This window comes from Primulina tabacum, chromosome 16, assembly GCF_025594145.1.
Source record: "Primulina tabacum isolate GXHZ01 chromosome 16, ASM2559414v2, whole genome shotgun sequence".
Taxonomy (NCBI): Eukaryota; Viridiplantae; Streptophyta; class Magnoliopsida; order Lamiales; family Gesneriaceae; genus Primulina; species Primulina tabacum.
Genome location: NC_134565.1, coordinates 5,095,117 through 5,118,955, shown reverse-complemented (window position 1 = coordinate 5,118,955; position 23,839 = coordinate 5,095,117). Strand labels below are relative to the sequence as shown.

General features: G+C 37.6%; 1 long non-coding RNA gene across 2 annotated transcripts in view; it reads right to left on the bottom strand.

Moving 5' to 3' along the window:
- The window catches only part of LOC142529526 (uncharacterized), a 116,483-nt gene that overhangs the window by 7,665 nt on the left and 84,979 nt on the right, over positions 1-23,839 (bottom strand). Inside the window, exon 6 of one of the 2 annotated variants that reach the window (XR_012815917.1) lies at positions 18,096-18,507. This is a non-coding gene — a long non-coding RNA (uncharacterized LOC142529526). The remainder of the gene's footprint in view (positions 1-18,095; positions 18,508-23,839) is intronic. The other variant, XR_012815919.1, reaches the window with a different exon arrangement.

Sequence of the window (23,839 nt, the reverse complement as noted above, 5' to 3'; positions counted from 1 at the left end):
CGAGTTGCTGATACTAAATGACATTTATTATAGAAAGTCTGACAAGGGTGTATGTGGACGTCTTGAATATTAATCATATGCATATAATGGACAAATTGCATCGGCATCTTTGTAAAATATTTAAAAAACGAAAACCTTCTGTGTAAATTTAATTGTAATTTAAACCACAATGTAAAGATCATAAAACTTAACAATTTTTTTTTTGGAACAAAAAACTTAAACAAATTTAAATACCTAAAAACATAACCCCAATACACAATCTTAACCCCAAAAAAAATTTAAAATTTAATCAAATTTAAATATCTGAAAACATAACCCCAATACACAACCGTTACTAAATTAGAAGTTATCTAAAATACTACGATCAAATGAGGCGAGTAGCGACTTTCGCATTTCTGCTTTTTCTTTGAGATATCAAAAGTCTTCTACACTGATGATGTCCGGGTAGATTGAGTTGGGTAGACAATTTACTGACCAGATATGTGTACTTTTCCTGTGAAGATTTTTGATTTGATGAGATGAGTCTGGCCTGATGGGACGAACCCGGGTGGCCTGGCCTAGGTGAGATGAGTCCAGGTGGCCTGGTGGGATGGGTGTCTCCTGATGGGTTGAGCTGGGGTGGCCTGTCCTGGCCTGATGAGATGGGTCCGGGTGGCCTGGCTTGGTGAGATGGATATGAGTGACCTAGCTTGACCTGGCTTAGCTTGGCCTGATGAGATGAGCTGAGGTGGCGTGGCATGGCCTGGTGAAATGAGCTAGGATGACCTGACCTGATGGGATGAACACGGATGGATTGGTCTGGCCTGACGGGGTGACTCGGGTCAAGCGATCCTCTATAAGAAAATGTCAGCGAGGCTCTAGAAGAGTTTTCGACGTGGTCACTCCGACGCTCAAGTCAATATCAGGTTCACTAAGTAGAGAGAATTTATTGAATTCAATATAATGCAATATATCATGTCACAAATGAATGTAAAAACCTGAGTATTTATAGGGAAGATGATGACTCGATTATGGTGCATGGACATTGTTCCTGATTAGACATCTGCCACGCCACCATTTCTTCTGACAACTTCCCATGCCCTGTGCTTTGTCAGTAGACACGACGACCCATATCTTGTCATGGACACTGATTGTCAAGCTAATGATTTCGAGGCATGGTGACATATACTCGCTGGCCCGTCTCCTTGCCATCGGCCCAGTGGCAAGGACCCTGATCTTGGAAGATATTTGCTGATGATTAAGTAAGAAGAACTCTTGTCAAGCGAGATGAAATCTAGTCGAGTGACTTGAACCCTGGTCGGAGAAGATGAACCCTAGTCGGGTGACCTGAACCCTGGTTGAGTGACGTGAATCTTGTTCGGGCAAGATGAACCTTGGTCGAGGGAGATGAACCCTGGTCGGGTGATCTGAACCCTGGTCGAGTGATCTGAATCTTGGTTGAGCGAGATGAACCTTGGTCGAGAGAGATGAACTCTTGTCGGGTGACCTAATCCCTTGTCGAGGAATGATGAACCCTGGACGAACGTGATGCAGTAGTCATTTCGAATGTGTGGCTCTGATTAAATGCACTTTATTATTTTGTTTAATTATTTTAAATGAAATCTCATGATTTATAATAACAAAGTAAATATTTTCAAATTTTAAAAATTGAATAATTTCACCTTTTGTATGAAATCATTGACTAATATTTCAATTAACATTGTAGCAGTATATTCAAACAATGTTATTTTTGTAACATGCCCATTTTCTTGGACTGATAATGTCAAACTATATCTATAAAATATATTAGTGTTAATATTATTAGTTTTTAGATTTTTTAAATGAACTCTATGTATTATTCGTTATGCTAAGCTTAGAATTATATTGATTTTGATGTCCAAACACTTTGGGCAACAATCTTCATTAGTTGTTTTGATTATACCTCTCATACAATTGTTTCACATCTCGTACCACGATTTTGTTTTGTTTTCCACTTTTGATATCTTTTCTTCATAGCAGTAGAGAATATCCTGCAATTGTATTAAGATAAGAAATTCAAATTTAATTTTATTTGTAATTTTAAATTTGGAGTAATAACGATTTGTACATAAAATTTTGTTAATATTGATATTATTTCTATATTTTAGTTTGATTTTAATTATGCTGCTATTTAGTTATATGTGTGATATATGCATAAATTTTAATGAAACAATTGAATTTTACGTAAAGTGTTCCTTTGAATTTTATCAATTACTTAACAGTGATATTAGTTGAATCTTCGATTTGCTTGTCTATCTACATATATTACATTTTCTCTTTGTTGTTATTGTTTTTTGACTTGATGTTCATGTTTAATATCATTTTTGGAAATAAGTTTAAATTATTAGTTGCAATCAATTTTTAATAATTTGACTCATTTTCAATTTTGGTATTGAAATTTTTAATGGAAAATTTTTTTCACTTAATTTTTAATTAAGCATGTAAATTTATTTATATATGTGAGGCCCATGTACTCTAAAACGGACTTCAGGGCCTAGAAAAATTTCGGCATGACCTCCCCGTAAGTAGGACATCCCGAAAACTCAAATAGCAGTTTATATCAAAATATACTCCAACTAGAGTCATTAAATCAAAAACCGAAGTTAAACAACCTATAGCCGAACTGGCCAGGACTAAGCAGAAATTAAAACTTACCAATTATTCACCAGATCAAAAGAATCTCAGAGTCGACTCAATGCATCACAAAAACAACCAAATACTACTACAGATACACGGGGCATCTCCCCGGCAAATAAACTACAATACAAGACTGAAACAACTCAAGACATACATATAGACTAACTGAGAGACTTCACTGATCAGAACCAAGCAATCCAACCTCAATCCCGAGCTCCACTGGCGGAACCTCGGCCTGATGCTGCAAAACGACTCGGGAGATCTACCATGGTGCCCAATAGCAACCACATCAGCCCCCCAGAAAACAACTGAGGTTAGGATTTTGGTATTAAACAGTTCAACAATAACAACAATAATCATAAATCATGCTTAATCATTTAATAAAATGTAATATGCAATGCATGAAAGGCTCAACGAATAATCGGGATAACAGGAGCCAACAAACGGTACGATAACAACTGGAATAATGCTCGAGCAACGACACAGGGGAGTTACATCGTCATGCAGCTAAACCGCCCTGCCAAGTATGCGAGGTATGCCAAGCTGTGCTGAAATAACACCCCTGACTCGGCCTCCATACAGCTGATACGATATAACAGGATGGCACAACAGAACGAACTAGATGACACAACCCCAGCGCTCACCTCAAAAGGCTGCACTAACCACGGGATTGTTCAATCACATCTACGGTCTCATGTGTATAGGCCTATCAGCCACACTATGATCCCGAGATAAACAACAATGCCAGATAACAACGGATATGTGGGGACCCGGACGCTAATCATCTTCTTAATCGTCATTGGGAATAATTAATCAATTAAAATAAACAGGGTCTAAATTTTTTTTAAAATACGAGAGTACGCAGCATATGAAATAAGTCCTATCTCATTTGCAAGATCACTATTCAGATCTAAGTATAAATCCTGTACAATCATAAATCATAATAACTACTGTTTCTTCACTACATCTCAGGTGATATAACAGATGTACTCCTTAGTCCGGATCTCCACGCTAATTGTCTTCTCTCATCCTCTTCTTGATCCTGATCCAGCCCCACCTGTTGTCATGCACACATACAAAACAAGACAACAGCCGGATAACTCCGGTGAGAATAAATCCAGTATAAACAATGTAAACATGCAATCATATAGAAACATATACAAAAGCATATAACAGTTATCATTAACATGTAGCAAATCAACAAACATGAATGATATAAAACTGTAAATCAACTAGTCATCACAGACTCGACTCAAACAACGCGTTGTCTCAGACTCGACTTAACTCTAACCTAGGGATCCCAATGTCTGGATATTGATAATTATATCGAATCTCAGTCGATAGGAATGAATCAACCATAAACGGCATCGATATAATTCATATATCCAGTGTCTGGGCGAAACAGCCGCAGAATTGACGAATCAGTCAAGAATTAAGCGAATCAGTCAATAACTAGACGAATCAGCCAAAAATTAAGCGAATCAGCCAAAGTTTAGACGAATCAGTCGATAACTAGACGAATCAGCCAGTGACTAGGCGAATCAGCCAGTGACTAAACAATCAGTAGTCAATATATGCAGTGACTATAAATCAATATACTACAAACATCAATCTCATCAATTACAAATATCAATACAATAAACTAAGTATGTGATTTAGGGAGACTCGAGTCAAACCTCACTCGAGTTGTGCAATCCCAACTCAACATTAATTTATACCTTTCTTTCTGATACTCTGACTTTGTCGAAGTCTCGAACTCAAAGCCTGTCAATACTCAATCTGACAATAACAATATTGAGGGTACGACATCAATACACCACTCAATCAATACTGGATATAATCAGAATTCAATCAAATTCTGTTTCAACAACATACGTCATAATTTCAATATATCCAGCACTACCATATCAGTCAGATATCTATTCTAACATCTCATATTTGATAACAATTCAATTCTGATATCAAATCTCAATCAACTCAACTCCGAAAATCTTAACAATTCCATATGGTATCTATTCTTCAGTCCGGTTTCGATTATACGATGTCTAACATGCCGAGAACATCATATATGAATCATATCAGATTCTGACAATACCATAATTTCAAATCATATTCAAACGTAGCAAAACTTACGTCCAGTTGAAGTCTACGTTGATAGGAACACAGTACCGCAGTCAGATTCAAAATCAGACGGACGGATTTCGTAAAAGTCGCAAGTCTATGCTTCGAACACTTTTCTTTCCCTTTTTTCCTCGATTTCTTTCATTTCTGAAGATTAGACATATGTATATGTGTGTGTGTATATATATATATATATACATACGTAACATGCAATAAGCCAAGTGGCTCGGTATGCCTACTGCACGTCTCGCGCTCGGGCGGTCATGAATTTCCGCTCGGGCGCGGAAATTTCTGTCGAGATACTCAACTGATCATCTCCTGGCGCTCGGGCGGTAATATTCTACCGCTCGGGCGCCAAACATTCTGTCCAAACTCATGGTGCATTGGCGCTCGGGCTGGTTCTTTTCTACCGCTCGGGCGCAAGATGTTCGGTCCAACATCTTGGCTTATATGTAACGATGCCCTGCTTCTTCATTTGAGTTCCTATAACCTCAATTCTGTCAATTAATCAACGTCTGATTACAGCAATTAAATCTCGGGCATTACATTTCTCCCCCCCTTAGATAGGATTTCGCCCTCGAAATCCCAGGCAATCAGATCATATCATAGGGAATCATATCAAACCAGGAAGAAATGTATACAAAGGCTAACAGAAAACTTACCTCAATAAAACAATTCTAGAATCTGTATCTCATCTCGGATTTTGTTTTACAAATAGTTTCTTCAGTATCATAACGATTCCATTGAAATTTCACAAACGGAATAGTCTTCATTCTGAGGTGTTTTTCCTTCCGATCAAGAATCTGAATCGGCTTTTCGAATTAACTCAATGTCTCATCAAACTCAGCCTCATTTGGTTAAATGACATGTGAAGCATCAGACAGGTATTTTCGCAAGAACAAACATGAAAAACATCCTGTATCCCATATAATGAAGGCGATTACAGCGAGTCGATAGGCACGATCTCCTATCTTCTCAAAATCTCGTACGGCCCAATATATCATGGAGATAGTTTCCCTTTCTTGCCAAATCTGACAACTCCTCTGAAAGGTGAACAACTCTTCTGAAAGGTGAAATTTTCAAAAATACTCGGTCACCAGCCTCAAATACCAACGGTCAGTCGGCGGACATTGGCATAATTGGCTTGTCTGTCTTGGGCTGCCTTTATTCTCTTTTGAGTTAGCTTCACTTTTTCAATCATATCTTTGGTCATGCCACGTCCGATCTCAGGAACCTCAGAGATATCTTCCTAATAAAGAGGGGATCGACACCTCTTTCCGTACAACGCTTCGAAAGGAGCCATCTCAATACTCGTTTGATAGCTATTGTTGTACGAAACTCACCAAGTGGCAATATATCTTGCCAGCTAGTGCTCAAATTAAGCACTGCTGCTCTCAGTATATCTTCCAATGTTTGGATCGTCTGCTCAGACTATCCATCGGTCTATGGATGATATGCAGTACTAACATATAACTTCGTATCCAAAATCTGCTGTAAATTTTGCCAGAAGTGCGATGTAAACCGAGGATCATGGTTTGCTACAATCGACTTCGGCACTCTATGCAGTCTGACTACCTCTCTGACATAAATTTCAGTCATCTAGTCACGTCTGTACGTCATCTTGTACGGAATAAAGCATGCGGATTTGGTCAATCTGTCAATCACAACCCAAATCGCATCACAATCTCTGGAGGAACATGGTAACTGCGTCACAAAATCCATGGAAATGTGATCCCATTTCCATTCAGGAATGGACAAACTCTGTAACAATCCTCCGGGTTTCTTTCTCTCAGCCTTTACCTGTTGGCAATTCAGACATTTGGCTACAAATTTAGCAATATCAGCTTCCATTTGTTTCCACCAAAACTGTCTTTCCAAATCATTATATATTTTCTTACCACCAGGATGAATACTGAATCGAATGTTGTGCGCTTCTGATAGTATTTATCGTTTCAACTCCGACACATTTGGCACAAAAATAAAATTATGTACATACAGAACATTTTCACGAACCTGATACTCGGATCGATGTCTTGCTCTAACCTTCGCTATCTAGTTCTGTACATTCTGATCAATTTTCTGAGCTGCTTATATTTCAAAATCAGCTCTGGTTCGGACTGTACAATATAATTTCCCCACTGTCTACTATCTGATTCAAACACGGATTCAGAATAACAGTAATATTCAATCAGATTCAAAACATCACTCATCGGTACTGATCTGCTAACTCATAAAACCGCAAATATCTAACATTAATATCCACCTCGGCCAACTAATTACGGTTTAATTCTGCTAAAATCAATAGATACATCATCTTCAGATATAACATACCCTGAATGCAATCTGTCTCAATCAGGATTCACCATTCACAATTTCTGATATCAAGTCAAGGTTAAAATCAATCTCTCTGACTGAAATCAAATATAAAGTCTTATCTGGGGAAACATCAATAACTTTCATATTATTGGTAAATCAGCCAATGATAGACTCAACTTCAGTAAATCAACTGAATACATGATGAGTTTCTCTGCTCCTTTCTGTAATAATCGAGTCATAGATAATACGGATTATCAAAGGAATTCTCAATCTAGAATCCTTATCGTACAATATTCATCCTTTGGCCATCTCAGGTCCGATTCTCACCACCTTTTGGGACTAATCTAGGGTAGCTCTGTACTGGGTCAGCATATCAATATCAGTAATGCAGTCCCAAAATCAGACAACACTAGTACAATACCAGCTACCAGACGATCTAACTCAATCTCATTCCCATCCTATTGTAGTATACGATATTTTACAGAATTCACTGCTATAAAAACTCTCCCCAACCAGTAAAGATATACTATAGTAGATAAAAACTCAACAGATAATGCATGACTCAATGCAAATCGTTCAAAAATAAACGTATGGGAAGCATCCGTATTCATCAATACAAAAGCAGGATAACTACATCAAGAATAGTTACCTGCAACATCATCATCTGGTGCTTCCTGAGCCTGCTCTTCAGTCAAAGCAAATACTCTGGCCTGCTGTCTAGGAGGCTGGCCAACTATCTGGCTTCCTCCTGGCCTCTGCTGTGACTGAGATGGTGCTGGCTGAAATGAAGGAACAACAGCTGATCGTCTACTCCACTGTGCCGCTGATCCAGATGATTCGGCTCTCTGGGATCCTTGAGAACCCTTCTGTGGACACACTCTGGCAAAATGTCCCTGTTGTTTACAGAAGTGGCAACTACCAAGTACTCCTTGGCATTGCTCAGTGGAATGTCTCCCTCCACAATTTCCGCAGTAAGCTTCGGTATAACTCTGTTTGGAACCACTGGAGCTAGAAGAACTGCCGCCAAGCTTCTTAAACTGCTTTCCTCTAGCCTTCGGAAAATCTTTCTTTCCACCACTGCTACTATCACTCTCAAATCGGGGAGGTGGTTGCTGTGGTCTCGGTGCGGGAGGAACATCTGCAGCTCCTCTCTGCCTTATCAGGCCTGCTTCAGCGCCTTTTGCTCTATTCATGGCATCAACAAAGTTATTCGGTCGCCCTGTGTTCACCAATGTAAATATATCGGGATTCAAGCCATTGATGAACTGATCAGCAACGGCTTCGTCATTTCCAGCCACATGTGGAGCAAACTTCAATAAGGTAGAGAACTTGGTCACATATTCATCAATGTTCAGCTGACCCTGTCTCAAATTGGCAAACTCCGCCCCCTTGTCTTTCCTGTACGACACTGGGAAAAATCTTTGATAAAACTCGGTTTTAAATACATCCCAAGTAATAGTCGTACCTCGATGCTCCAAGGCCCTCTTCATCGTAATCCACCAGTTCTTTGCAACATCAAGCAACTGGTGCCCAATCAATTTAATTCGGCGCTCATCACTGTAATCCAGTGAATCAAACAACATCTCAATGTTATCTAACCAACTCTCACATTCAACTGATGTCTCCGTACCCTTCAAAGTCGGTGGTTTGAATGACTGAAACCTTTTCAATAACGTTTCCATCGGAGTTGCTGTCACATCCATTGGAGGATTCGATGTGCTACCCTGTTCTGGTATTCTTCAAGGAGGCATATCTGATAATCAAATGGATTAGTACCCCAATCCAATAAACCTGTTTCACTTCAGTTCCCTCCTCCGATCATCTTACTGCTGATCGAGAATCGGTTCAAATTCGTTCCCAATAATACATATTACACAATCAAATCAGATAAGTCAAGTAACATGTATTATATAAAGCAGTAAATCATGCCAGCAATCACAAGCAATGAAGGAAAACTCAATCTACCCCGCTCACTAGCTTCTATCTCAGTCTAAAGGATCTATGGCTCTGATACCACCTGTTGTGGGGACCCGGATGCTAATCATCTTCTTAATCGTCATTGGGAATAATTAATCAATTAAAATAAACAGGGTCTAAATTTTTTTTAAAATACGAGAGTACGCAGCATATGAAATAAGTCCTATCTCATTTGCAAGATCACTATTCAGATCTAAGTACAAGTCCTGTACAATCATAAATCATAATAACTACTGTTTCTTCACTACATCTCAGGTGATATAACAGATGTACTCCTAAGTCCGGATCTCCACGCTAACTGTCTTCTCTCATCCTCTTCTTGACCCTGATCCAGCCCCACCTGTTGTCATGCACACATACAAAACAAGACAACAGCCGGATAACTCCGGTGAGAATAAATCCTAGTATAAACAATGTAAACATGCAATCATATAGAAACATATACAAAAGCATATAACATTTATCATTAACATGTAGCAAATCAACAAACATGAATGATATAAAACTGTAAATCAACTAGTCATCACAGACTCGACTCAAACAACGCGTCGTCTCAGACTCGACTTAACTCTAATCTAGGGATCCCAATGTCTGGATATTGATAATTATATCGAATCTCAGTCGATAGGAATGAATCAACCCTAAACGGCATCGATATAATTCATATATCCAGTGTCTGGGCGAAACAGCCGCAGAATTGACGAATCAGTCAAGAATTAAGCGAATTAGCCAATAACTAGACGAATCAGCCAGTAATTAAGCGAATCAGCCAAAGTTTAGACGAATCAGTCGATAACTAGACGAATCAGCCAATAACCAGACGAATCAGCCAGTGACTAGGCGAATCAGCCAGTGACTAAACAATCAGTAGTCAATACATGCAGTGGCTATAAATCAATAGACTACAAACATCAATCTCATCAATTACAAATATCAATACAATAAACTAAGTATGTGATTTAGGGAGACTCGAGTCAAACCTCACTCGAGTTGTGCAATCCCAACTCAACATTAATTTATACCTTTCTTTCTGATACTCTGACTCTGTCCAAGTCTCGAACTCAAAGCCTGTCAATACTCAATCTGACAATAACAATATTGAGGGTACGGCATCAATACACCACTCAATCAATACTGGATATAATCAGAATTCAATCAAATTCTGTTTCAACAACATACGTCATAATTTCAATATATCCAGCACTACCATATCAGTCAGATATCTATTCTAACATCTCATATTTGATAAAAATTCAATTCTGATATCAAATCTCAATCAACTCAACTCCGAAAATCTTAACAATTCCATATGGTATCTATTCTTCAGTCCGGTTTCGATTATACGATGTCTAACATGCCGAGAACATCATATATGAATCATATCAGATTCTGACAATACCATAATTTCAAATCATATTCAAACGTAGCAAAACTTACGTCCAGTTGAAGTCTACGTTGATAGGAACACAGTACCGCAGTCAGATTCAAAATCAGACGGACGGATTTCGTAAAAGTCGCAAGTCTATGCTTCGAACACTTTTCTTTCCCTTTTTTCCTCGATTTCTTTCATTTATGAAGATTAGACATATGTATATATATATACATACGTAACATGCAATAAGCCAAGTGGCTCGGTATGCCTACTGCACGTCTCGCGCTCGGGCGGTCATGAATTTCCGCTCGGGCGCGGAAATTTCTGTCGAGATACTCAACCGATCATCTCCTGGCACTCGGGCGGTAATATTCTACCGCTCGGGCGCCAAACATTCTGTCCAAACTCATGGTGCATTGGCGCTCGGGCGGTTCTTTTCTACCGCTCGGGCACAAGATGTTCGGTCCAACATCTTGGCTTATATGTAACGATGCCCTGCTTCTTCATTTGAGTTCCTATAACCTCAATTCTGTCAATTAATCAACGTCTGATTACAACAATTAAATCTCGGGCATTACAGGATATCAACAATGGGCTAACAAGAACGATAGAGCTCAACATGAATGTCATAACAGTATGCCCTATGCTAAATGTCAATAATATGTCACAATAATAAACATATATCACAACGAAGACATTTAACAAATTACCACAATCAACAAGTCATAAACACGACCAATGTAACACAGAATGGAAGCTAAACATAATTTATGTTTTACCGTCGTATGTTACCGAGCTGTAACATACCTATACCACGAAAATGATCTTCAAGAATGATCAACTGAACTCTCTTAGCCTAAAATAATAAAATAAGACGAATAATTCCACAACTCATCATTATTTACATTCCATCCATTATCAACTCGATATAGATTAATTCCAACGATAACAACCATACTATAACATCTTTCAATATAACACAACAATTCGACATAATTAATAGGCTCGCCAAATTATACCTCGAATAATTCCAATGACTGAACTTACAACAATTATCAAATAAATACGTTAATAGAACGCTATTCTAACAACGAAAACAATTTAAATAAAAACGGGTAAAAACCCAACCTCAGACAGCCTATAAATATGTCAAACAAAGGTTGGAATTAGCAAAAATTTACCAAGATTGGAGTTTAACTACTCGCTATCGGTTTTAAGGTGATGCTCGCCGGAGATGACGCCGAAAAACACTATTCACGACCAAAAACCGAACTGAAAACTAGCTGGAAAACGCAGGAACAACAAGGTAAAAGTTAAGCTTCAAATCCTTGCTCAATATACTCCAAATAACCAAGAAAAACCAAGCAATAGCTCACCTAAAATCGAACAAGAAACTTGAACAGGAACAGCCACGAAACAGGGTTCGATTGGTGCTGAAACAGGCATCAAAAGTAGCGATTCATAGTTCAAAATGAAGCTATTGATGTAAGGAAGACAACCCCTCAAACCGTTCGTGATTTCGACGCCGGACGGGAAAGTTATGGCTTCTCCAATATGAAGGTGTTGAAAGTGACGGGAATTGGATTCTTTCTTTCCTTCTCTCCTTTCCTTTCTTCCCTCTCTCATGCGTAAGATAAATTGTGTATATGTGTAATAATTGACCACAACATTTAATAAATTGAGTCCATTTTATCCGGATTTTACGTATTTTAGGAACTCGTGTGTTATTTAAACTGTAACGTCTCACTCATTTTTAAAATTCTACTGGACATTTTTTTTAAATAAAGCTCGCATTTTTGAAATATCATTTAAAATAATCGTCTTTATTTTACAATAATATTTCGAAAATGCGAGCTTTATTTAAAAAAAAATGTCCAGTAGAATTTTAAAAATGAGTGAGACGTTACAGTTGGTATCAGAGCAATGGTCCTGTATGGGGTTGTGCCACCGCCAGCTTCTGCAGCTCAGTCTTCAAGCCTCAAGTCTGTAAGCTTTTATGATTTAAATGTTTTAAATGTTTTTAATGCTATCACCTGCATGTTTACATGATATATGCTTTGCAGTACATGTTTATATGTCGTTATGTTTTGTGATTAGATGCTTTAAAATTTTTATGCATGTTACGACATGAAATGAGAAATTATATGATTTTCATGCATGCTGGCTTTGTGGTGAAATTGGTCATGAATAAGAATTTTGCTATTGGGCATTAAGAAAGGTTGGAAATGATTTGTCTATATTGATTTTGGTTAGTATTACTGATGTTCTACTTTTTGGGGTCATAAGTTAATCTTGAAAAATTATGAATGCTTTTGGGACTTGTAGAATTTTTAAGAAATTACTCATGGTACGTGGTTGCTAGTTGAATTACTTTTTGAGGATTCCATGTAAGGATTAATGAGTCGAAGACTGCGATGATCTTTGGAAATATAAAGATGTAGAATTTATTTAGGATGCATGCTCTACCTAATGGGATTTAATGATTGAATTGCACGAATTGAGAATTTTAAGTACTTAATTGTAATAACCAATAATTTGAGGACATAAGCATGCTGGAAAGACTAGTCTTAGTACAGTGAGGACAGTCGTCGAATCTGGGGCGTTACTTAAACTCTATATGTATTTTATATCGTTAAATTCTCCGATATTCTAAAATACATATTTTTAACACATTTTTTGAATTTATTTGGCACAAATAATTATTTTAATTTACAACTCAATAATTATTCGAATTATGCCAAATTACCGGATAATTGATTACATGGCCTTACACTTCTCCACCCCTTAAAACAAATTTCGTCCTCGAAATTTCTGTTTATACACATACATCTTACACACGACACGAAACCAACAATACATTACTAAGAATCAAACAGATATGGATAAGATGCTCTTATCTTCTCTTCTGTTTCCCACATTGATTCTTCTACACCATGCCTTGACCACTGAACACGTACAAGTGGTATAACTTTATTGCGTAGAACTTTATCTTTACGGTCCAGGATACAAACATGATACTCAGAATACGATAGAGAAGGATCAAGTTCAACCTCATCAGGTGAATCACATGAGATGGATCGGGCTCATACTTACGCAACATAGAAACATGGAAAACATCGTGGATGCCAGACAAGGACTGGGGCAAATCCAAACGATAAGCGCAAGTCCCAATACGCTCAACAATCTCATAGGGACCAACGAAACGAGGTGATAACTTACCTCTCATGCCAAAACGGACAACACCTCTAAACGGAGAGATCTTCAGAAACACAAAATCCCCAACTTGAAATTCTAGAGGTCGACGACGTCTGTTAGCATAACTAGCTTGCCGATCTTGGGCAGCTTTCATTCTCTGACGAATCAGCTGGACTTTATCATGCATTTCCTGAACAATGTCAGGTCCAGTCAACTGCTTCTCACCAAATTCATCCCAGCAAAGAGGTGATCGACATCGTCTGCCGTTCAAAGCTTCAAAAGGAGCCATACCAATAATGACCTGGAAACTGTTGTTATATGAAAATTCTACTAGTGGTAAAGCTTCCTGCCAACTGTCTTTAAAATCCATGACCGTTGCTCGAAGCAGATCCTCAAGTGTCTAGATCCTACGCTCTGTATGACCATCGGTCTGATGATGGTACGCAGTACTCATTGCAAGTCGTGTACCCATTTTTTTTGGAAAATAGTCCAAAATTTTGATGTGAAACGAGGGTCACGATCTGAGACTATTGCTACTGGAACTCCATGAAGTCTCACAACATTTTCAATATACAGACGAGCCATTTTCTTGTACTAATACGTCCTCTCATACGGAATAAAGTGCGCCGATTTAGATAATCTGTCGACAATCACCCAAATGGCATCGAAATGACGAGAAGTACGTGGAAAATGCGTGACAAAATCCATAGCCACGTGCTCCCAGTTCCACTGAGGAACCTCAAGACTATGCAGTAATCCTCCAGATCTCATTCGTTCTGCTTTGACTTGCTGACAGATCATAAACAAGACACAAACTCAGCCACATCTTTTTCATATTCTTCCACCAAAACTGAGGCCGTAGAATATGATACATTTTCCTGCCTCCTGGGTGGATACTATATCGAGTACAATGGGCTTCTTTAAGGATGGCTGTACGCAATTCAGGAATATCTGGGACAACCAATCTACCATTCAACCGAAGAGAATCATCTGAGTGAATTGAGAAACCAGATTGATGTCCTTGAGATACTAACTCATAAGATTTCAGAACTCGATCATCAGTTTTCTGAGCTGACTTTACAATCTGAATCAACTCTGGTTCAACAGAAATCTGAGATACACAAACAACATTACCTTGGATTTGAAAATCCAACCCATAAGTGCAAATATCCTCTCGTAACTTAGAAACATAAATCGAGGATAAATTAATATCAACAACCTTACGACTCAAAGCATCGACAATGACATTCACTTTTCCCGGTTGATACTGGATCTCACAATCATAATCTTTCAAAAGATCCATCCAACGTCTCTGTCTCATATTCAAATCTGACTGAGAGAACATATACTTCAAGCTTTTGTGATCAGAATAGATTACAAATTGCTCCACAAACAAATAATGTCTCCAAATCTTGAGAGCAAAAACAATAGCAGCCAATTCTAAGTCATGAACATGATACTTAGACTCATGCGGTTTCAATCGACGAGAACCATAGGTCACTACTCTGCCATGCTGCATCAGAACACAACCTAGACCTCGATTAGACGCGTCGGTACAAACAAAAAATCCTCCAGAACCACTCGGAATGGTAAGAACTAGTGCAGAAGTCAATCTCTTCTTCAACTCGACAAAACTTGACTCACATTCATCAGACCAAATGAATCTCTGATTTTTCTGAGTCAGTTGAGTGATAGGTCTGGCAATCTTTGAGAAATTTTCGATAAATCTCCGGTAATAACCAGCTAAACCCATGAAACTATGAATCTCTGACACATTGTTCGGTCGTGCCCAGTTCAGAACTGCTTCCACTTTACTTGGAACGACAGAAATACCATGTTGAGATATGACATGGCCCAAAAACACAACTCTATCTAACCAAAACTCACACTTGGATAGCTTGGCGTACAACTGCTTCTTTTGAAGAATTCGAAAAACTATCCTCAAGTGTTTAACATGCTCTTCCTCGGACTTGGAATAAACAAGAATATCATCGATGAATACAATCACAAAACTATCGAGATATTTACGAAATACTCGATTCATCAAGTCCATAAACACGTCAGGATCATTGGTCAAACCAAAAGGCATAACCAAAAATTCAAAGTGTTCGTATCTCGTGCGAAAAGCTGTTTTCGGCACATCTTCTTGTCTAACTCGCACTTGATGGTACCTAGAACGGAGATCAATCTTAGAATACATTGAAGTACCTTGTAACTGATCAAATAAGTCATCAATCCTAGGGACTGGATATTTATTCTTGACAGTATACTTATTCAATTGCCGATAATCAAAGCACATCCGAATCGTTCCATCTTTCTTCTTGACAAATAGAATCGGTGCACCCCACGGTGAAGAACTCAGACGAATATAACTTTTACTCAATAAATCTTGTAATTGTTCTTTCAGTTATTTTAGCTCAACAGGAGCTAAACGATATGGTGCTCGAGATATGGGTTCCGTTCCTGGCATTAATTCGATACTGAACTCAACTTCTCGTTCTGGTGGAAAACCAGGAATCTCTTCTGGAAACACATCAGGAAACTCACAGACTAAGGGAATATCATAAATCCGTCGCTCATCTTGTGATAGATCAACAACATAAACCAGAAAAGCTTCATGATCAGAATCTAACAATCGATTCATCTCAATGGCAGAAACTAGAGGAATCTTGGCTTAAGAACCACGGCCATAGAAATTCCATTTAGGAGCAAAGCTAGGCCTGAAATGAACTATTCCTCAATAACAGTCAATAGTGGCATGATTTGCAGTCAAAACATCCATACCAACGATACAATCAAAGTCATGCATAGGTAGGACTATGAGATTCAGATATAGAACATTTTTCTCATGAAACAAAACCACATTGAACAGCACATTATCAATGATAATCATTTTGCCCATCGGAGTAGCAACAGATATATTGGAATTCATACTAGTGGTGCGAAGATCATGCGAAACGACGAATGCATGAGAAACAAAGGAATGAGATGCTCCAGTATCAAATAACACTCGTGCTATAAAACCACATAGAGTAAAGTTACCGGTAATGACAGTACCTGGAGCTGCCTGAGCCTCATCCTCAGTCAAGGCAAATACACGAACATGTGATTGATTCTGTTGACCACCTTGCCCTCTGGACTGATGTGAAGGGCGACTAGGCTAGTGGGAAGACTGGGACGCTGCTGGGAATCTATTACTTTGAGCTCCATTACCTGCCTGGGCTAATTTCCCCGTCTTACTAGGACAAACTCTAGCAAAATGACCCGGCCGACCACAATTATTACAAACCCCTTGAACTCCAACACACTGATTACTGGAATGCTTGCCCCCACAGTGATCATAATAAGGTCCACTATAACGATATCCACCACGGTTCCCTGAACTCCCTGAACTCCCTGAACTCGAAGAACTAGAACCGGGCTTCTTAAATTGCTTCCCACGTGGACGAAGAGATGCAGAACCAGATGAACTGAATTGTTGTCTCCCCGAATGATGATGTTGGGTAGGCACTCGATTGCCACTCCTCTTAAGACTAGCTTCAGCCCTTTTTGCTATTTCCACTGCTTCAAGATAATTCAATGGCTTACCGGTAGAAACAAAAGGATGCAGATGATCGTTCAGTCCTTCAATGAAACTTTCAACAACCGCAACCTGACTTGTAGCCACATGAGGAGCATATATCAGCATAGCATAAAAAGTATCCGCATAATCCGCAACTGACATATCGCCCTGCTTCAAGTTATGAAACTCCGAAGCCTTAGAATTGTAAAATGATGGAGGACAGTAACTCTCCTTAAACTTCAGCTTGAATATATCCCACGATGGAACAATCCTCTGAGCATCTAAGGTCATCAATGTAGTAGACCACCACATTTTGGCACGATCTTTCAATTGATGCACAGCTAATCTCAATCGACGCTCTGAAGGATACTCGATCAAATCAAACAATTCCTCAATATCAGAAATCCACAGTTCAGCTTTCTCAGCTCCCTCAGAACCACTGAATCGAGGTGGATGTATAGAATGGAAATGCCCAACTAACTCATCCATCCTAAGCTGGTCTAGATGATTAGCAGCTTGCTCAACAACATGAGCACGAGGTCTACCACGTCCACGGCCTCGACCATGACCTCGACCTCGACCTCGAGCTAGAGGAATCTCATCAACAGGAGTTTCTCCACCTCCTTCCATTCTATACGATAAAACACCAAAACAATTAGAATGGAAGTAAACAAATCATATAATCACATAAGCATGTTTTCAAGTAGCATACACAGGCGCAACAACCATTTTAGTGCCAAGACTCAAGTGTCATAGACTCTAGTTCGAGCGTATCCCAGTTTACGCTCTGATACCAAGATGTGAGGCCCATATACTCTAATGACAATTAATGATCAAACAATACTGGTTTGACTTAAAGTTGCAGCGGAAAAAGGTTTAAAATATTTTAAAACGGACCTCAGGGCCTAGAAAAATTTCGGCATGACCTCCCCGTAAGTAGGACATCCCGAAACTTAAACAGCAGTTTATATCAAAATATACTCCAACTAGAGTCATTAAATCAAAAACCGAAGTTAAACAACCTATAGCCGCACTGGCCAGGACTAAGCAGAAATTAAAACTTACCAATTATTCACCAGATCAAAAGAATCTCAGAGTCGACTCAAAACATCACAAAAACAACCAAATACTACCACATATACACGGGGCATCTCCCCGGCAAATAAACTACAATACAAGACTGAAACAACTCAAGACATACATATAGACTAACTGGGAGACTTCACTGATCAGAACCAAGCAATCCAACCTCAATCCCGATCTCCACTGGCAGAACCTCGGCCTGATGCTGCAAAATGACTCGCGAGATCTACCATGGTACCCAGCAGCCCCCCAGAAAACAACTGAGGTTAGGATTCTGATATGAAACAATTCAACAATAACAACAATAATCATAAATCATGCATAATCATTCAATAAAATGTAATATGCAATGCATGAAAGGTTCAACGAATAATCGGGATAACAGGAGCCAACAAACGGTACGATAAAAACTGGAATAATGCTCGAGCAACAACACAGGGGAGCTACATCGTCATGCAGCTAAACCGCCTTGCCAAGTATGCGAGGTATGCCAAGCTGTGCTGAAATAACACGCTTGACTCGGCCTCCATACAGCTGATACGATATAACATGATGACACAACATAACGAACTAGATGACACAACCCCAACGCTCACCTCAAAAGGCTGCACTAACCACGGGATTGTTCAATTACATCTACGGTCTCATGTGTATAGGCCTATCAGCCACACTATGATACCGAGATAAACATCAGTGCCAGATAACAATGGATATCAACATTGGGCTGACAAGAACGATAGGGCTCAACATAAATGTCATAACAGTATGCTCTATGCTAAATGTCAATAATATGTCACAATAATAAACATATATCACAATGAAGGCATTTAACAAATTACCACAGTCAACAAGTCATAAACACGATCAATGTAATACAGAATGGCAGCTAAACATAATTTATGTTTTACCGTCGTATGTTACCGAGCTGTAACATACCTATACCACGAAAATGATCTTCAAGAATGATCAACTGAACTCTCTTAGCCTAGAATAATAAAATAAGCCGAATAATTCCACAACTCATCATTATTTACATTCCAACCATTATCAACTCGATAATCCTTAGATTAATTCCAACGATAACAACCATACTATAACATCTTTCAATATAACACAACAATTCGACTTAATTAATAGGCTCGCCAAATTATACCTCAAATAATTCCAATGACTGAACTTACAACAATTATCAAATAAATACGTTAATAGAACGCTATTCGAACAACGAAAACAATTTAAATCAAAACGGGTAAAAACCCAACCTCGGACAGCCTATAAATATATCAAACAAAGGCTGGAATTAGCGAAAATTTACCAAGATCGGAGTTTAACTACTCGCTATCGGTTTCAAGGTGATGCTCGCCGGAGATGACGTTGAAAAAACACTATTCACGACCAAAAACCGAACTGAAAACTAGCTGGAAAACGCATGAACAACAAGGTAAAAGTTAAGCTTCAAATCCTTGCTCAATATACTCCAAATAACCAAGAAAAACCAAGCAATAGCTCACCTAAAATCGAACAAGAAACTTGAACAGGAACAGCCACGAAACAAGGTACGGTTGGCGCTGAAACGGGCGTCAAAAGTAGCGATTCATGGTTCAAAATGAAGCTATTGATGTAAGGAAGACAACCCCTCAAACCTCGTGATTTCGACGCCGGACGGGAAAGTCATGGCTTCTCCAATATGAAGGTGTTGAAAGTGACGGGAATTGGATTCTTTCTTTCCTTCTCTCCTTTCCTTTCTTCCTTCTCTCATGCGTAAGATAAGTTGTGTATATGTGTAATAATTGACCACAACATTTAATAAATTGAGTCCATTTTATCCGGATTTTACGTATTTTAAGAACTCGTGTGTTATTTAAACTCTATATGTATTTTATATCGTTAAATTCTCCGATATTCTAAAATACATATTTTTAACACACTTCTTGAATTTATTTGGCATAAATAATTATTTTAATTTACAACTCAATAATTATTTGAATTATGCCAAATTACCGAATAATTGATTACATGGCCTTACAATATATTTGTATGTTATAATCACTTCAATAAACAATAGTATCATCTAGTTGAAAAAATAAATTAAACTATTTATAATGCTTTCATCTATATTGTTTCATTGCAATAAGGGTTTACAACATTCCTGTTGTCGTTGATGATCGTAGTTGTGTGACATCTATAATTTTTTTTATTTATTGGAGTATTTATATTTTTTTGTAAATACGAAGTATGTAAAATATTTCATGGTTTTAATTATTATCTAGATAAAACGTTGATCTTATGTTTAAAAATGCTATAGTTGCATTACTATTTTCTTCCATTTGAAATAAACTTCCTTCGTTTTGTGGGATTAATTTCCACAAACTTAATGTCATTGTCTTCGGTCTGCACCATATATTTTATATTACATTAATTATAAATTTTGAATAATTTAAATTCTTTTATGAAACTTACTGTATATTGATGAGTACAATTTCTCTTCTAAAACTTTGTCTTTTTTCTTCACTCGAGAAACTACTTACGTGGTTGACCTTCTTCACAATTCCAATGATATGTGTATATGTAAATTTTAACATTAGTTCCATATAATGCAAAACATTTAGAAAATACTTAACAAATATTATCAATATCTTTGCTTTTGTTTATTTGATCACTCACTTTTGCAAATGATTTGAAATTAAATTTTCATATAATATTTGAGGTGTCTGAAATTAGTTCTATAATCGCCGTATTCGTATGGATGACTAGTTCAACGTCTTCATTGACATTTGGGTAATATTTAGTTACTTTTCTCACATTTACTTCAAACATTTGATATCTTCTGAGCAATTGATTTTGGAATTTGTCGATAATGTTTGAAAATATTAGACAATGCATCATTTATAAATGTATATAAGGATTCAAAATTACCTGGGGCTGGCTTCCGTCCCATATGGTATTTAATAAAATAAATAATTAAATAAAAAATTTAAAATAAAAAATATGTAAACATTGACTTCATGAAAATATAGAACAAAAGTATTTAATATTTAATATCTTCAAAAACATGGAGCTAAAACACTACTGAAGTTGTGCTCTTCGATTCTTCTTAGAATAAAACTCATTAATTATTAAATCATTATCAATTTTTTCAACCAAATCTCGTTCGATGTAGATTACCATAGAATCTCCGAAAAACTCTGCTTTCATTTTGTTACGAAGAGCTGTTTTAACAAGTTTCATTGCTGAAAATGCTCGTTTCGTTGTTGATGTAGAAACGAAAAGAGTCAAAACAAGACGAATCAACCTGTAAATTAAATAAATATATCAGATTCGATAACTAAGTAAACGACGTATATAAAATATATAAATCACCTGTCAATCAAATCGTAGGTTTCTGACTTATTTGTCTCAAATAATCTTCGACATAATTCAGAAATAGTTGATAAATTCTGAAATCTTTCATCGCCAGCATGGTTTTCCTTTTCTTCATTCTTGAGTTTCTTTTTGTTGAAAAAATGAGTCGATGGTTTTCCTTTTCTTCATTCTTGAGTTTCTTTTCTCCTTGGTGCCGTCTACAGCATAAAATGTCACTTTAGTTTAACTTATTATGGCTAACTGAACCAAATCAACATTACCAACACTAAATAATTGTTACTTTAATCCAATAAACCTTGAACAATTATAATTATTTCAAAACAATTCCGAAGTTAACATTTGACAATCTTAAGGCATAATATATTTAAATATAAAATTTTTACAGCCTTATAAGTTCGAAAATCCTATTTACATAATTCTGAATTTTTCAACAATTCCTACAAAATTCCATAAATTTGCATTGATATTTTCTATAGCATCTAAACATCCAAATAATAAATAATCAATATTAAAAATCGACAATCCCCAATATAAAATCTGAAAATTCAAAATAATACTCAAATAAATTCTAAAAAATTATAAATACAATCAATCGGCTCAAATACAGTACTTACAATCAACAATTTAATATATATCAATTATCGGAATTCAAAAAAACCAAAATACCCAAATTTCGAAACATTAAAATCTGAAATTACCTTTAAAATCTGAAATCTAACTAAGAACAACAAGAACGAACTGTAGAAAGTCTAACACTATAGAAAGAGAAAAAATAGATTGGGTTTTGGGGCTAATCAATAAATTTTTTAAAATAAACCATATTAATTTTTTTTAAAAAAAATTAGGTAGGGTTGGAGCCCAACCCAGCCCCACATATACTGACTGTTAGCCTCCCAATTAAGGCCATAATCTGACATTAACAATCTTTATTTCGTGTTAAATGCTTCAGTTACAAGCTATGGTCTGAATTAGTAACTGTCTGCTGGGATTTCGTGCTGCTGCTGCTGGATTTTATCTGTTGTCTGCTGCTGGATTCCAATCTGCTGGAAAAATACCAGCTTCTGAAATATTAGCTTCTGCTGGAATTTTTAGCTTCTGCTGAAATTTGCTAGCTGCTGCTATTGCTACTGCTGGAATTTCAGGTTCTCACATCCCTCCCTTCTTATGAGAAGTTTCGTCCTCGAAACTTGGCTATGCATGATCTTCAAAAAGATAAGGGTATTGTTCTCGCATCTTTTCTTCCAACTCCCAAGTAGCTTCTCTTTCGGTGTGATTGGACCATTGTACTTTTACATATGGAATAGTTCGTCTCCTCAGTACTTGGTCTTTGGTATCCACAATTCGAATCGAAATTTCTTCATATTTCAGCTCTTCGTTTAAATTTCCCTCAACCAACAGTGGTCCAGCTTCAAGAATATGACTAGGGTCAGAAATATATCTTCTCAGCTGCGAAACGTGGAATACATTGTGAATTCTTGACATGTCGGGTGGAAGTGCTAATCTATAAGCAAGTGTTCCCACTTTCTCGAGGATTTCAAATGGTCCGACGTATCTAGGATTCAGTTTCCCAGCCTTATTGAATCGGATAACACCCTTCATGGGTGACACTTTCACATATGCCTTCTCTCCAACTTCGAATTCCACGGGTCTTCTTTTAAGGTCAGCCCAGCTTTTCTGTCGATCTTGTGCAGCTTTTAATCTCTCCTTGATCACAGAAACTTTATCCACTGTTTCTTGGATCATTTCGGGTCCAACAATGGCATTTTCCCCATACCTCATTCCAATACAGTGGTGATCGACACTTTCGTCCATACAGAGCTTCGTATGGTGCCATTCCAATGCTGCTGTGGTAACTATTATTGTACGCGAACTCGATTAAGGGCAGATGTTCGCTCCAATTACCACTGAAGTCTAGAGCACATGCTCTCAGCATATCTTCTAGAGTTTGAATTGTCCTCTCTGTTTGGCCATCAGTCTGAGGATGATAGGCCGTACTAAGGAAATTTTGGTCCCCATAGCTTGTTGAAAGCTCTTCCAAAAACGGGATGTAAACCTCGGATCTCTGTCTGACAGTATGCTAGCTGGAACTCCATGAAATCGTACGATCTCATTCATGTACAATGTGGCTAGCTTGTCCAAATTATAATTCATGCGGATAGGTAAGAAATGTGCAGATTTATTGAGTCTATCTACGA